The 10283-nt window shown below is 44.5% G+C and overlaps 1 long non-coding RNA gene across 3 annotated transcripts; it reads left to right on the top strand.

Moving 5' to 3' along the window:
- Window positions 1–584: 584 nt before the first annotated feature.
- On the top strand, window positions 585–2378 carry LOC138487774 (uncharacterized). 3 transcript variants are annotated; one of them, XR_011274545.1, is made up of 4 exons: window positions 585–664; window positions 763–937; window positions 1070–1192; window positions 1352–2378. It is a non-coding gene; the product is annotated as an uncharacterized lncRNA (long non-coding RNA). The 3 variants fall into 3 exon arrangements; XR_011274546.1 differs by having other exon boundaries at window positions 1070–1503; window positions 1834–2378; XR_011274544.1 differs by having other exon boundaries at window positions 1070–2378.
- Window positions 2379–10283: the final 7905 nt, after the last annotated feature.

Below are 10283 nucleotides of genomic sequence, written 5' to 3'. Positions count from 1 at the left end.
ATTAAGAATGTAGAAATGATTATGACCTGTAGAAGTGTGCTCGGAATTGTTGGAAGCATACTCTGCATTTTGTTTTAAATAAGAGTGCTGTGAATGGCTTAAATGAGAAAATTGATTGGCTGAGTTAATAAGTCTGCTCTCACTCCTGGTTCATGCACATTTGAGCATTGTGTTCACACAGTCTGATGAACTTTGGCGATGCTAAATACTCAGAAAGCAGTTTGGACTGCCATTTTGCTCCCGCTTCTAGTATCTTACAGGTCCTTGCCCTGTGACTTTTTGCAACGCATCAAAACTTGTGCACCACGGTTGGAACGACATTTCAATAGTCGTTCTCCAACTTTTACTTAAAGTCCAGCTGATTCAGTTCTTTCACACAGCACTTAGTGATTAACTGCCTGATTGAATCACGTTCTTTAATCATCTACAACATAACCTGCTTACCACCGTTTGATCACAGCTAGCCTTTTAATGGAAATTCCCCTCCTTAAGCCGATAGTGACAAATAACGCTGGTCAGAGCCAGGCCATTGTAGACCAATAGGAACGTACGCCATACGTTGAGTTACGTATATTAACCATTGGCGAAGTCATGTGACCTCACACGCCTGACGTCTACAGGACCCAATACTGAGTTTGATTCACGGAATTCTATCGGAATACGGGTAAGCATTCTCACTTCCACTGCTAATTGCGAATGTCAGGGATGTTACACCATGCCGTAGGCATGTCTAATTTAGTTACTCTCTTTTGCCCTCGATAGATTGCACGCTGGCATACTCAGCTGCTGTATCGTAAACAGGACTTCCATTTACTGAAGGAGAGGACACTATTAATCACGCTACAAGGAGCTACTTTAACAGCTCTACGAATCCCAACGCTCCAAGATTACTGGGCCACTTCCAACAGCCTTCTCCCACGGCAAAGACCCCTTTTAGGTAATGCCGCTGCCTCTGACTGCACCGGCGGAACTATTCCCCTGAAGGGTGCTCTGCCCTCTCCGTCAACAAACATGACTGCAGACTCGATTTAAAATAACCCTGCCGTTTTCTCTCTTTTTCCCTGCATAGGGCACTGCGCAAGCTATACTGGATTTCCACACCAGTTGGCTACAACCGCCAACCTCTCTGACTTCCCGTGAATCAGACCAATCATGTGACCTTCTGTCGACAAAGCAAGACCGCTGACTCGAGGTAACCACATTCGAATTTATTGCCATCATCATTCCAGTAGAGGGCGGATATTACAATTACTGGAGGCCCAACGCACAAAGACCCAATTCGAGCGACTGTGTCTAGGGTCCATTAATCAGTAGCCATCTGGTCTCACTGTACGTTTGCCTCTTTCTTCAGATCATCTATTTTAAAACTGATGCACAGAGAGTAATCGGCTTCCTATCTGGTTTGAGTCTGGATGACGGTCCACGAGCACATGTGCGTAACGTTCTTGACGACCGGGAGAACAAACGCACCATAACGACACACTGCTCCCTTTCTCATTTCCGGTAAACTGGAGCTTCAATGTGTATCTGATTAATTAAGGTCTTGATAAACACACTCCATATGAAGTCTTGGCACCTAGATAACATTACGTGGACCACCAGAATGGGTCTTTTTCACCCTTTCATACCTAACCACAGAAGCACCTATCGCTCAAATAAGACTATTACCTAATTTCTACCCTTTTCTAGTTGCTCCCAATGTGCCAGTTAGAGAATTGCTATTTCTTGTTCGTAGTGCAGCATCTGATTTAAACAGATGGGCGCATTATTGATCTATTTAATGATCATTAATTAGACATATGGACACTTATACCAATGTCTGTACTTTTGCAGGTGATGCCCCTGATTGCTGGTAATCAGGAGAAAAAGTGATGGGCCTTCCGTAATATACTTTTTTCTGGTTACTTGGTGCCTATGTGTAATGACACATTAATTGTTCATGTAAAGTTCTCAGATGTGTGCTTTTATTGAATATTGCTGTCTTTTAAAAATATCATTTCTTTGAGATCAGTGCATGCAGTGGATTACAGACAGTCCCTGATGAATTTCCATATAACTTTGGACATATGAAATTGGAAAATAAAATGTTGGTAGAATCTGATGAAAGCAAGAATGAGTATGAGTGAATTTTTAGTAGTATAAGTGGAGTGTTTGATGTGTTCGACTGATTGAACTTGCACACAGCACAAAACACTTTGTTTAGTTACATCTTATAGGGCATGACATTAGAAGCCCATAAGACATAACACTGTGTTATATTGTTGCACTGTATAATTGACTCATCATAAAATAATGGTCGCTTATTAACCTGTGTTATTGGCAATTTGATTGCATTTTAAAATTGTTTTTGGAAATAATAAAATTGTTTACATTGTGTATCCACTGCCTCATGAGTTTGTTTGAGGTAAATTGTTCTCCTAAAACCTAGCTTTTTGGTTGGCATCGACTATCATGCATTACAGTGATTTGCCCCCTAGCACAGTTTTGTTTGTTGTTAAAGGTTTTTGAACCTAATTGAGGGATTGTTAGGTGTGGGCTTTGCTTCCCTTGTACATCTCATTGTTTTGATGACAGCATATTCTGCTACCCAGATGACATCCACCCAAGAATAATCTGTTAGGTGGAGAAGACACTGAAGGTATTGTTCTAAGGTTTAATTCATTCTCTCAGTTTGACCATCAGTTTGTGGGTGATGACTAGTAGACAAACGCCCCTCAATTTTAGCCCTCTCACAACAACTTTTCCAAAATTGGGATACAAATTGACTCCCTCTATCAGAGATCACTGCTGATGGAAATCCATGAAGATGTACTATACGTTCCAGAAATACTTTTGCCAAAACTGATGCCGATGCAAGTCCTTTCAAGGCAATAAAATGAGCCATGGTGCAGGGGGAATAGGTAAGGGTTGAAGGAGTCCTGCTGGTCTCTGCTTCAAACTTTTATTTTGAGCGCAAATGTCACAAGTTTGGATGACATCTATGATATCTTTGCACCAAGTAGGCCACCAAAAATGTCTTTTGATCTTAGCTATAGTCTTATCAATTCCAGGATGACTTTCTAGCATCGCTCCATGATAATCTGCTATCACCTGTTTGTAGTTCCTGAGTGGGTAGATGAAGACGACCCTGGAAATATGGAAAACGCTCTTGAATTGAACATTTAGATCCTTTTGACTCCCAGGCCTCTAACTCAGAAGTGATCATGCTAAGTCGAATCTGTGACTCCAGGTCCACTTCAGAAAATCCAGTGACTCCCAGCATCTTCTCTTCCAGAAATATGCTCACTGGATCTGGATTAATTTGAACATACTCCCTTTCTCCGATATTTGACAAGGCATTCACTTTGCCATTACTTACTCCAGGGCAGTAGGTTATGACAAAATCGTATTCTGCAAAAAACAATGCCCAATGGAGTTGTTGTGAGGACTGAGCCTTTTGTATTGTGTAAATATTGCAGGTTTCTGTGGTCAGTAAGGACCGCAATAGTGTGAAGGCCCCCTAATAAATGGTGTCTCCATTCTTTAAAAGCATTCTTTATTGCCAATAATTCTTTATCTGTGATTCTGTAATTTAACTCCGCTGCTGAGAATGTCTTTGACCAGAAAGCCACTGGATGCAATTATCCAGTTTCTAAGTCCTTTTGGGACAATACTGCTCTTATAGCAGCACTGGACGCATCAGTCTCTACCATAAACGAGAAAAAATGGCTTTGGGCGTCTTAAAACTGGAGCGGTTGTAAATCTATTCTTTAAAGTCTGGAAGGCCTCTTATGCTTCCTCGGTCCAGGCAAATCTCTTGTGCTTCGTAGGAGTGAAGTTATTGGATGGACTAACTGGGTAAAGCCTGAAACAAAGTGCCGATAAAAATTGCAGAATCCCTGGAATCTTTGGACTCCTTTCACCAACATAGGGAAGGGCCAGGTTAAGGCTGCTTCTACTTTTCTGTCGTCTATCTGAATTCCTAATAGTGACAGAGTAAATTAAAAAAATTCCACTGAGTTCACATGAAAGGAGCATTTTTCCGATTTGACATATAACTGGTGTTGTCGAAGCTTTGTAAGTACTGCTCTCACGTGAGCTTTGTGCTCCTGGACGAAGGCTGAATTAATTAAAATGTCATCAATGTACACTACAGCACACACATCGAACAATCTGCATAGAACATCATTCATGAAGTTCTGAAAAGCTGCTGTAGCATTTCATAAGCCAAAGGGCATAACTTGATACTCATATAGCCTATAATTTGTACAAAAGGCAGTTTTCCATTAATCCGCTTCTTTAATTCTCACTAAATGATAAGCTCCACAAAGGTCTAGTTTTGTAAAATCCCTTGCATCTTTGACTTGGTCCATTACATTAACACTGGAATGAGTGGAAGGGGGTATCTGTGCTTTACTGTGATCTGATTTTACGCACAATAGTCTATGCAAGTACGAAGGTCCCCTTCCTTCTTGGACAGGAAGAACAGAGGAGAGACCACCGGACCCTTGGATGGCCGCATAAAACCATAAGCAAGGTACTGATCCAAATATGTCTTCAAATGTATATTCTCTTGCTCAGTTAAGGCATACGTCCTACTACATGGGGTTTGAGACTCAGGGATTAAATCAATTTGACAGTCGTAAGGCCGATGTGCAGGCAACACATTGGCCTGTCTCAGATTCAGTTGGTTTAACACTAGGTATTATACCCTGGTCACTAGCCCACTCCTCACCTGAGGTCTCTGTGTTGAATTCTGAGTCTTCAGAGCTGGTCTCCTCTCTCCTTTGTCTCCAGGCACTCATAGTCTTCTTCTTGACGGTTCTTCCTTTTTTCTTGAAGAGATAGGGACGGGCTCCACTGAGGCCACTTTGCCAGTAAGGCTATCTGCCCGGCAGCGGGGACTCCGGGGAGCCCACCCCAACCAGGGAAAAAAGCTTTGGCTTAAAAAAATACCTGGAATGATGATGTGAAGTTGTCAGGGTTTTGATTCTGCTGTAGGCTTGAGGGTGGTGAAGGTAGCAGTAAAATCCTTGTTTTGACTACAGGTTCCAGCATGCACCAGTAGAGGAGGGAATCCACAACAGCCAAGAGATGTGGGGTGTTCAGATGGAGCAAGGATTGTATGAATAGTACAGAAGTAGAAGACAGGGCAGCAGCAGACGGTTAAATGCAAACAAAATAAGTTAACTTGTAATGTGACTGCAAGACAGGCTAGTGTCTTACTTCAAACAATCGCTTGACTGCCGTGATAAATGGGCTGCCCTGAGAAGTCCTTCTGTAAACACAGCAGCAGCAAAGGAATGGCAAGCCGAGGAGTCTGAGGTCCCAAAACAAAAGAGTCACTTCAAAACGCTGCGGCAGTCATAAAAACAAATAATCCGCCAAGGTAATTTACTTCTGTGATGGCGTGCCGGACCAATAAAACAAAGGTTCCAATAGAAAGGTGCCAACCAGGGCACGTGAAAAAATGCAAGCTGCTAAGAAGGGGAGTGAGAGAAAGCAGCTGGAAAATCACACGGAGGAAAGGAAAAACTTTGAAAGAAAACACACATGAAACAGGAGCACTGTCTCACCAAGCATGACTGCAAAGAGGAGTTGCAATGCACCGGTCTTGAACACCTGGTGCCTAATTATAGTGCTGCAGGGAAAATCGAAAAGGCTAGAGCGTTACCACACGTTCGCTATGGAATGTGATGGGACTCCTAGTACCTCCTCTATCCCATAGCTTCCATGAGCGAGTCATGACAGTATGACCCCTTCTTAGAGGTCTCCCTCCCGGTTTTCCGGGATGTAGCCAGTGGAATCTTTGAATGAGTCTGGGAGCGGATATATTCCGTATAGGTTCCCATGAGCATTCAGATCTGGGGTACCCTTTCCACAGTACCAGATATTGCAGTGTTCCCTTCTTGTATCTGGAATCTAGCAACTTGGCCACTTCGTATTCCTCAGTCAGGTCTGTCAGCTGAAACATTGTCTTCTTAAACTTTCTTGCAGGTGGATCTGGCACACAGGCTTTTAACAAGGAAGAGTGGAAGACTGGATGGATCCTTCTGAGTTTAGATGGAAGGGTTAGCCGAAAAGCTACTGGGATAGCTCTGGTCTCGATCTTGAAAGGTCCAATGTATCTAGGGGAGAAGTTGCTGGGATGCACCCATCTGGGTAGGAATTTGGTGGATAGCCACACCCTTGTCCCTATGCCCCATGTTGGATTGGGTCTCCGTTTCTTGTCTGCCCATCTCTTGTAGTCTTGAAGGTTGTGGGAAGCCTTCTTATGTTGGGTTTGCAGAGTGTCCAAAAGCTGATCCACAGTAGGCATTTTAGCCGATAATTGGCCTGTCAATGGTATATGTCTTGGGTTATATCCGTATATACAACAAAAGGGGCTCATTCCCATAGCAGAGTGCTTTGTGTTATTGTATGAAAATTCTGCCATGGGTAGGAGATGGTACCAGTCATCTTGTTCTTGGTTGCAGAAACATCTGATATATTGTTCTAGAGTGGCATTCAAACGTTCCATTTGACCGTTGCTTTCTGGATGAAACCCTGATGAGAGTGCTGTTTGGATATTTAATAGGTGACAAAGAGTGGTCCAGAATTTTGAGGTAAATTGAGAGCCCCGGTCGCAAACTATTGTGTGTGGCAACCCATGTAATTTTACCACATCTCTTAGAAAAACTTCAGCAGTGATGGAGGCTGACGGTGTCCCTTTCATGGGGGAGAAGTGTGCCAGCTTGCTAAAAGAATCAACCGTGACCATGATAGCTGAATGTCCATGGGACTGCGGTAGGTCGACTATAAAATCAGTTGAAATGTGTTGCCAAGGCCCTGCTGGCGGTGGTTCTTGTTGCAGTAACCCCAAGGGTTTGCTGTAGGAGTACTTATACTGGGCACAAATAGGACATGCTGCAACGTATTCCCTCACATCTCTTGTCCTCGAAGGCCACCAGAAATGGCGTGTGACCAGCTCCAAAGTAGCTCACTGTCCTTTATGCCCGGCCGTACGGATGTTATGACACCAAGAAAGGGCCTGTTCTTGTAGGGTTTTGGTAGGTAAGTACAAGGATCCATCCCTGAAAAGCAGTTCACCCCTGCGAAACAGTCGATGATGTAGATTCTTTTCTCGTGCCTTCTGGGCACTTTGGACTTGTTGGAGAAAAACATTTACCTGATTAATGAATCTTTTACCAGCTAGCACGATCTCATTTCCTTGATAACTTCCTGAGTCATCCACCAGACTGCGGGATAATGCATCTGCCAATTGGTTGTTCTTTCCAGGTAGGTAAGTTATCTCAAAGTCGAATTGTGAAAAAAATAGGCCCATCTTGCATGTCTTGAATTACGGCATTCCATTAGTTGCAAGACACTGAGATTTCGATGATCAGTACGAATCTGGAAAGGATGGATTGCTCCTTGGAGGAGATGTCTCCATTCCTCACATGCCTGTCGGATCGTTAAGAGTTCCTTCTCCAGGACTGAGTAGTTCCGTTCACTTGGATTGAGAGTTCTTGAGAAATAGACAACAGGATGTTCCATGTCGGCTTCCTTCTTTTGGAGCAAGGCCGCTCCAATTGACCCTCCTGAGGCATCGGTCTCTACTATAAGTGGAAGCGTTTGATCCGGTTGTCGGAAAATAGGAGCAGATACAAATGCTTAAGTTGGTTGAATTCCTGGTCTGTCTCTTGATCCCAAATAAACTTCGCCCCTTTCTTGAGCAGATTGGTAATGGGGGGTACTATATTTTATAAGTTGGGGATAAACTTCCTATAGAAGTTTGAGAGCCCCAAGAACCTTTGAATGTCTTTTACCGAAGTTGGGACCGACCATTGTGTGATCGCTCTTATCTTTGTAGGATCCATTTGGTCTTGCCCAGCTGAGAGTATGAATCCCAGATAGGGGACTGTGGAGGCTTCAAATACACATTTCTCCGGCTTGGCCAGCAGACTGTTAAGACGTAGTCGAGATAGTACCTCTCTTACGTGTTGATGATGTTCCTCTAAAGTAGCAGAAAATACCAGTATGTCATCTAAATAAATGTCCACTGATGCGAAAAGCAAATCCGCGAAGATCTTGTCCATGAATCGCTGGAACTGCGCTGGAGCATTCACCAGTCCAAAGGACATAACCCTGTATTCAAAGCGGCCTGAAGGTATTCTAAAGGCCATCTTTCACCTGTCCCCTTCACGGACCCTCAAAATATGGTATGCCCCTCTGAGATCAAGATTAGTGAACACATGGGCCCCTTGAAATGCCTCAATAATATTTTTCATCAAAGGCATGGGATATCTGTCCCTCACTGTAGACTGTTTAATCCCCTAAAGTCTATGCAAGGCCTTGGTTCAGTCGTGTCTTTCTTGGAAATAAAAAAAAGTGACGCTCCTGCTGAAGAAGTGGATTCTCTTATAAGACCGTTTTGCAGGTTAGTGGCCAAGTATTCTTTAAGCACCTCCTTTTCAGGTAGAGAAAGTGGGAACATTCTTCCAAAGGGAACAACAGCGTTGGGAACAAGATCTATCTTACAATCCTCTTTCCGATGTGGGGGAAGACTTCTGGGTTGAACATCTGCAAATACATCTGAAAAGTCTTGATAGTGGCCTGAGATTGAGTTGATGCTAGTATTCTTTGTCTGAAGGGTGGTATCAATGATCGGAATGGATTAATCTGAAACAAGACAGTTGTTACGCTCACCTGGCTCCCACAGAGGCGTCAATCTGGACTGGACAGCTGCAGTCTCCACCAATTTGGCGCGTAGGGCCGAGATGACGGACTGGACTGGCCCACCTAGCTTCGTTTGCTTGGCCCGTAGGAATATTCTTCTGCAAATGGAGAAAGGGAATTAACCACCTGTGGAGTTGAGCGTAAATTCCCCCACCCCGCTGTTCTCCCCACTGATCACCTTTGATGTCCCCTCTTATAGTATCACCTGATGGTTTGAAAAGATGAGCCCTCCATCCTGCATTGAGCGCAGGGGCGCGTAGATAACCAGTTGCTTCACTGGCTCGAAGGAATTGGTGAGTTCCAGAACAATATTGACTCTGATATTCCCGGCAAGACGCCGTAAGTATGTAGTTTGTAAGAGTTCAAATGCCTGATTTTCACTCTTGTCCGATTCCTTGCAGGTTGCAGCTTGACCCTATTGGAGAGTTCCTCGTGGCAACCGGTAATATTCTGGTAAGGATTTGTATTATCCAACACAGTTCGATAAAATAATGTCCATATGTAACCTGTTGCTTTCTCCCTTATTCAGGCGCTGAGAGAAAGTATGAAATCTCAAGGAATAATGCCTCCGGCGGTAAAATCAGGTAAGTCTTTTGTGGTGAGGAGGGTTCCCCTTGTTAGTCCCTTTGTTTCACCTTGCTGTCCTTTTGTTTCCCCTTAGGGGCCGGGGTTCAGCTAGGATGCAGTGGAAGCTGCGCCGACCCGTGAAGAGGAATAGTACCCCCAGTGGTAAAATCAGTTAAGTCTATTGGGGGTATTCCTCTTTGTATTCCCTTGGCTCACCTTGCTGTTCTTGTGTTCTCCTTAGGTGCCGGAGGGCGGCGGGAACATGCAGGAGGATGCGGTGGAATGTGAAGATGCTGAGAAGGTCGGTGAGTTCAGCGCGGCGCTGCAACAGGCGAGGCGACACGCATAAAATAACTTCTTTCTTCCAGCTTGAAGGCGCGATGGATCGGGAATTCAGGTAAGGATCACAGGTATTGCTCTTGTTCTAACCTTTTCTCCTTCTTTCTCCCTTTTTCTAGGAGCTCCAAACTCGAGGCGGGCGTGGCAGAAGACTGGATGCAGACTTGCAGGCACGGTGAGCGTTACGCTGCTGGATGCAGAATAATGCGAAGCGTGTGCTGCTCTTCGGGTGTGGTTTAAATAGCCTCCAAAGTAGTCCCAGGTAAGTATACCTCCCCAGCCCCACCCGAGTAAAAAAATAGTCCCTAGGTAAAATAGTCCCTTCCAAGCCTCTTTTGGCTTGGAGCTCTTGCAGCATAGTCAGCATCAGGTAAGTTTGCAGCATGGTCTGCATCAGGTAAGTTTTAATCGATGAGCCTGGCGCCTATGGCGCCAGGACTGACTCTCCATATGAGCCTGGCGCCATAGGACTGCACCGGAATAGCACCTAGCAGGGGTTGTTGGGCTTGCTTGGGGTAACTTGATGCCTGCTTCTGAGGTTGCTGGACTTGGTCTGGGTCCCCGGGGGTAGGCATCATGACAGCACTCCCCCCCCAAGGCCCCTCCTAAAGTCGTTCTTCCCTGTGGTTTCGGTTTGTCTGGGAAATTTCGGTGGAATTTTTTCACCAATCGGGGTGCAT

Source organism: Ambystoma mexicanum, chromosome 9 (assembly GCF_040938575.1).
Source record: "Ambystoma mexicanum isolate Mex_15411 chromosome 9, UKY_AmexF1_1, whole genome shotgun sequence".
NCBI lineage: Eukaryota > Metazoa > Chordata > Amphibia > Caudata > Ambystomatidae > Ambystoma > Ambystoma mexicanum.
The sequence above is the reverse complement of the archived record's forward strand: the minus strand, read 5'-3'. Positions and strand labels throughout refer to the sequence as shown.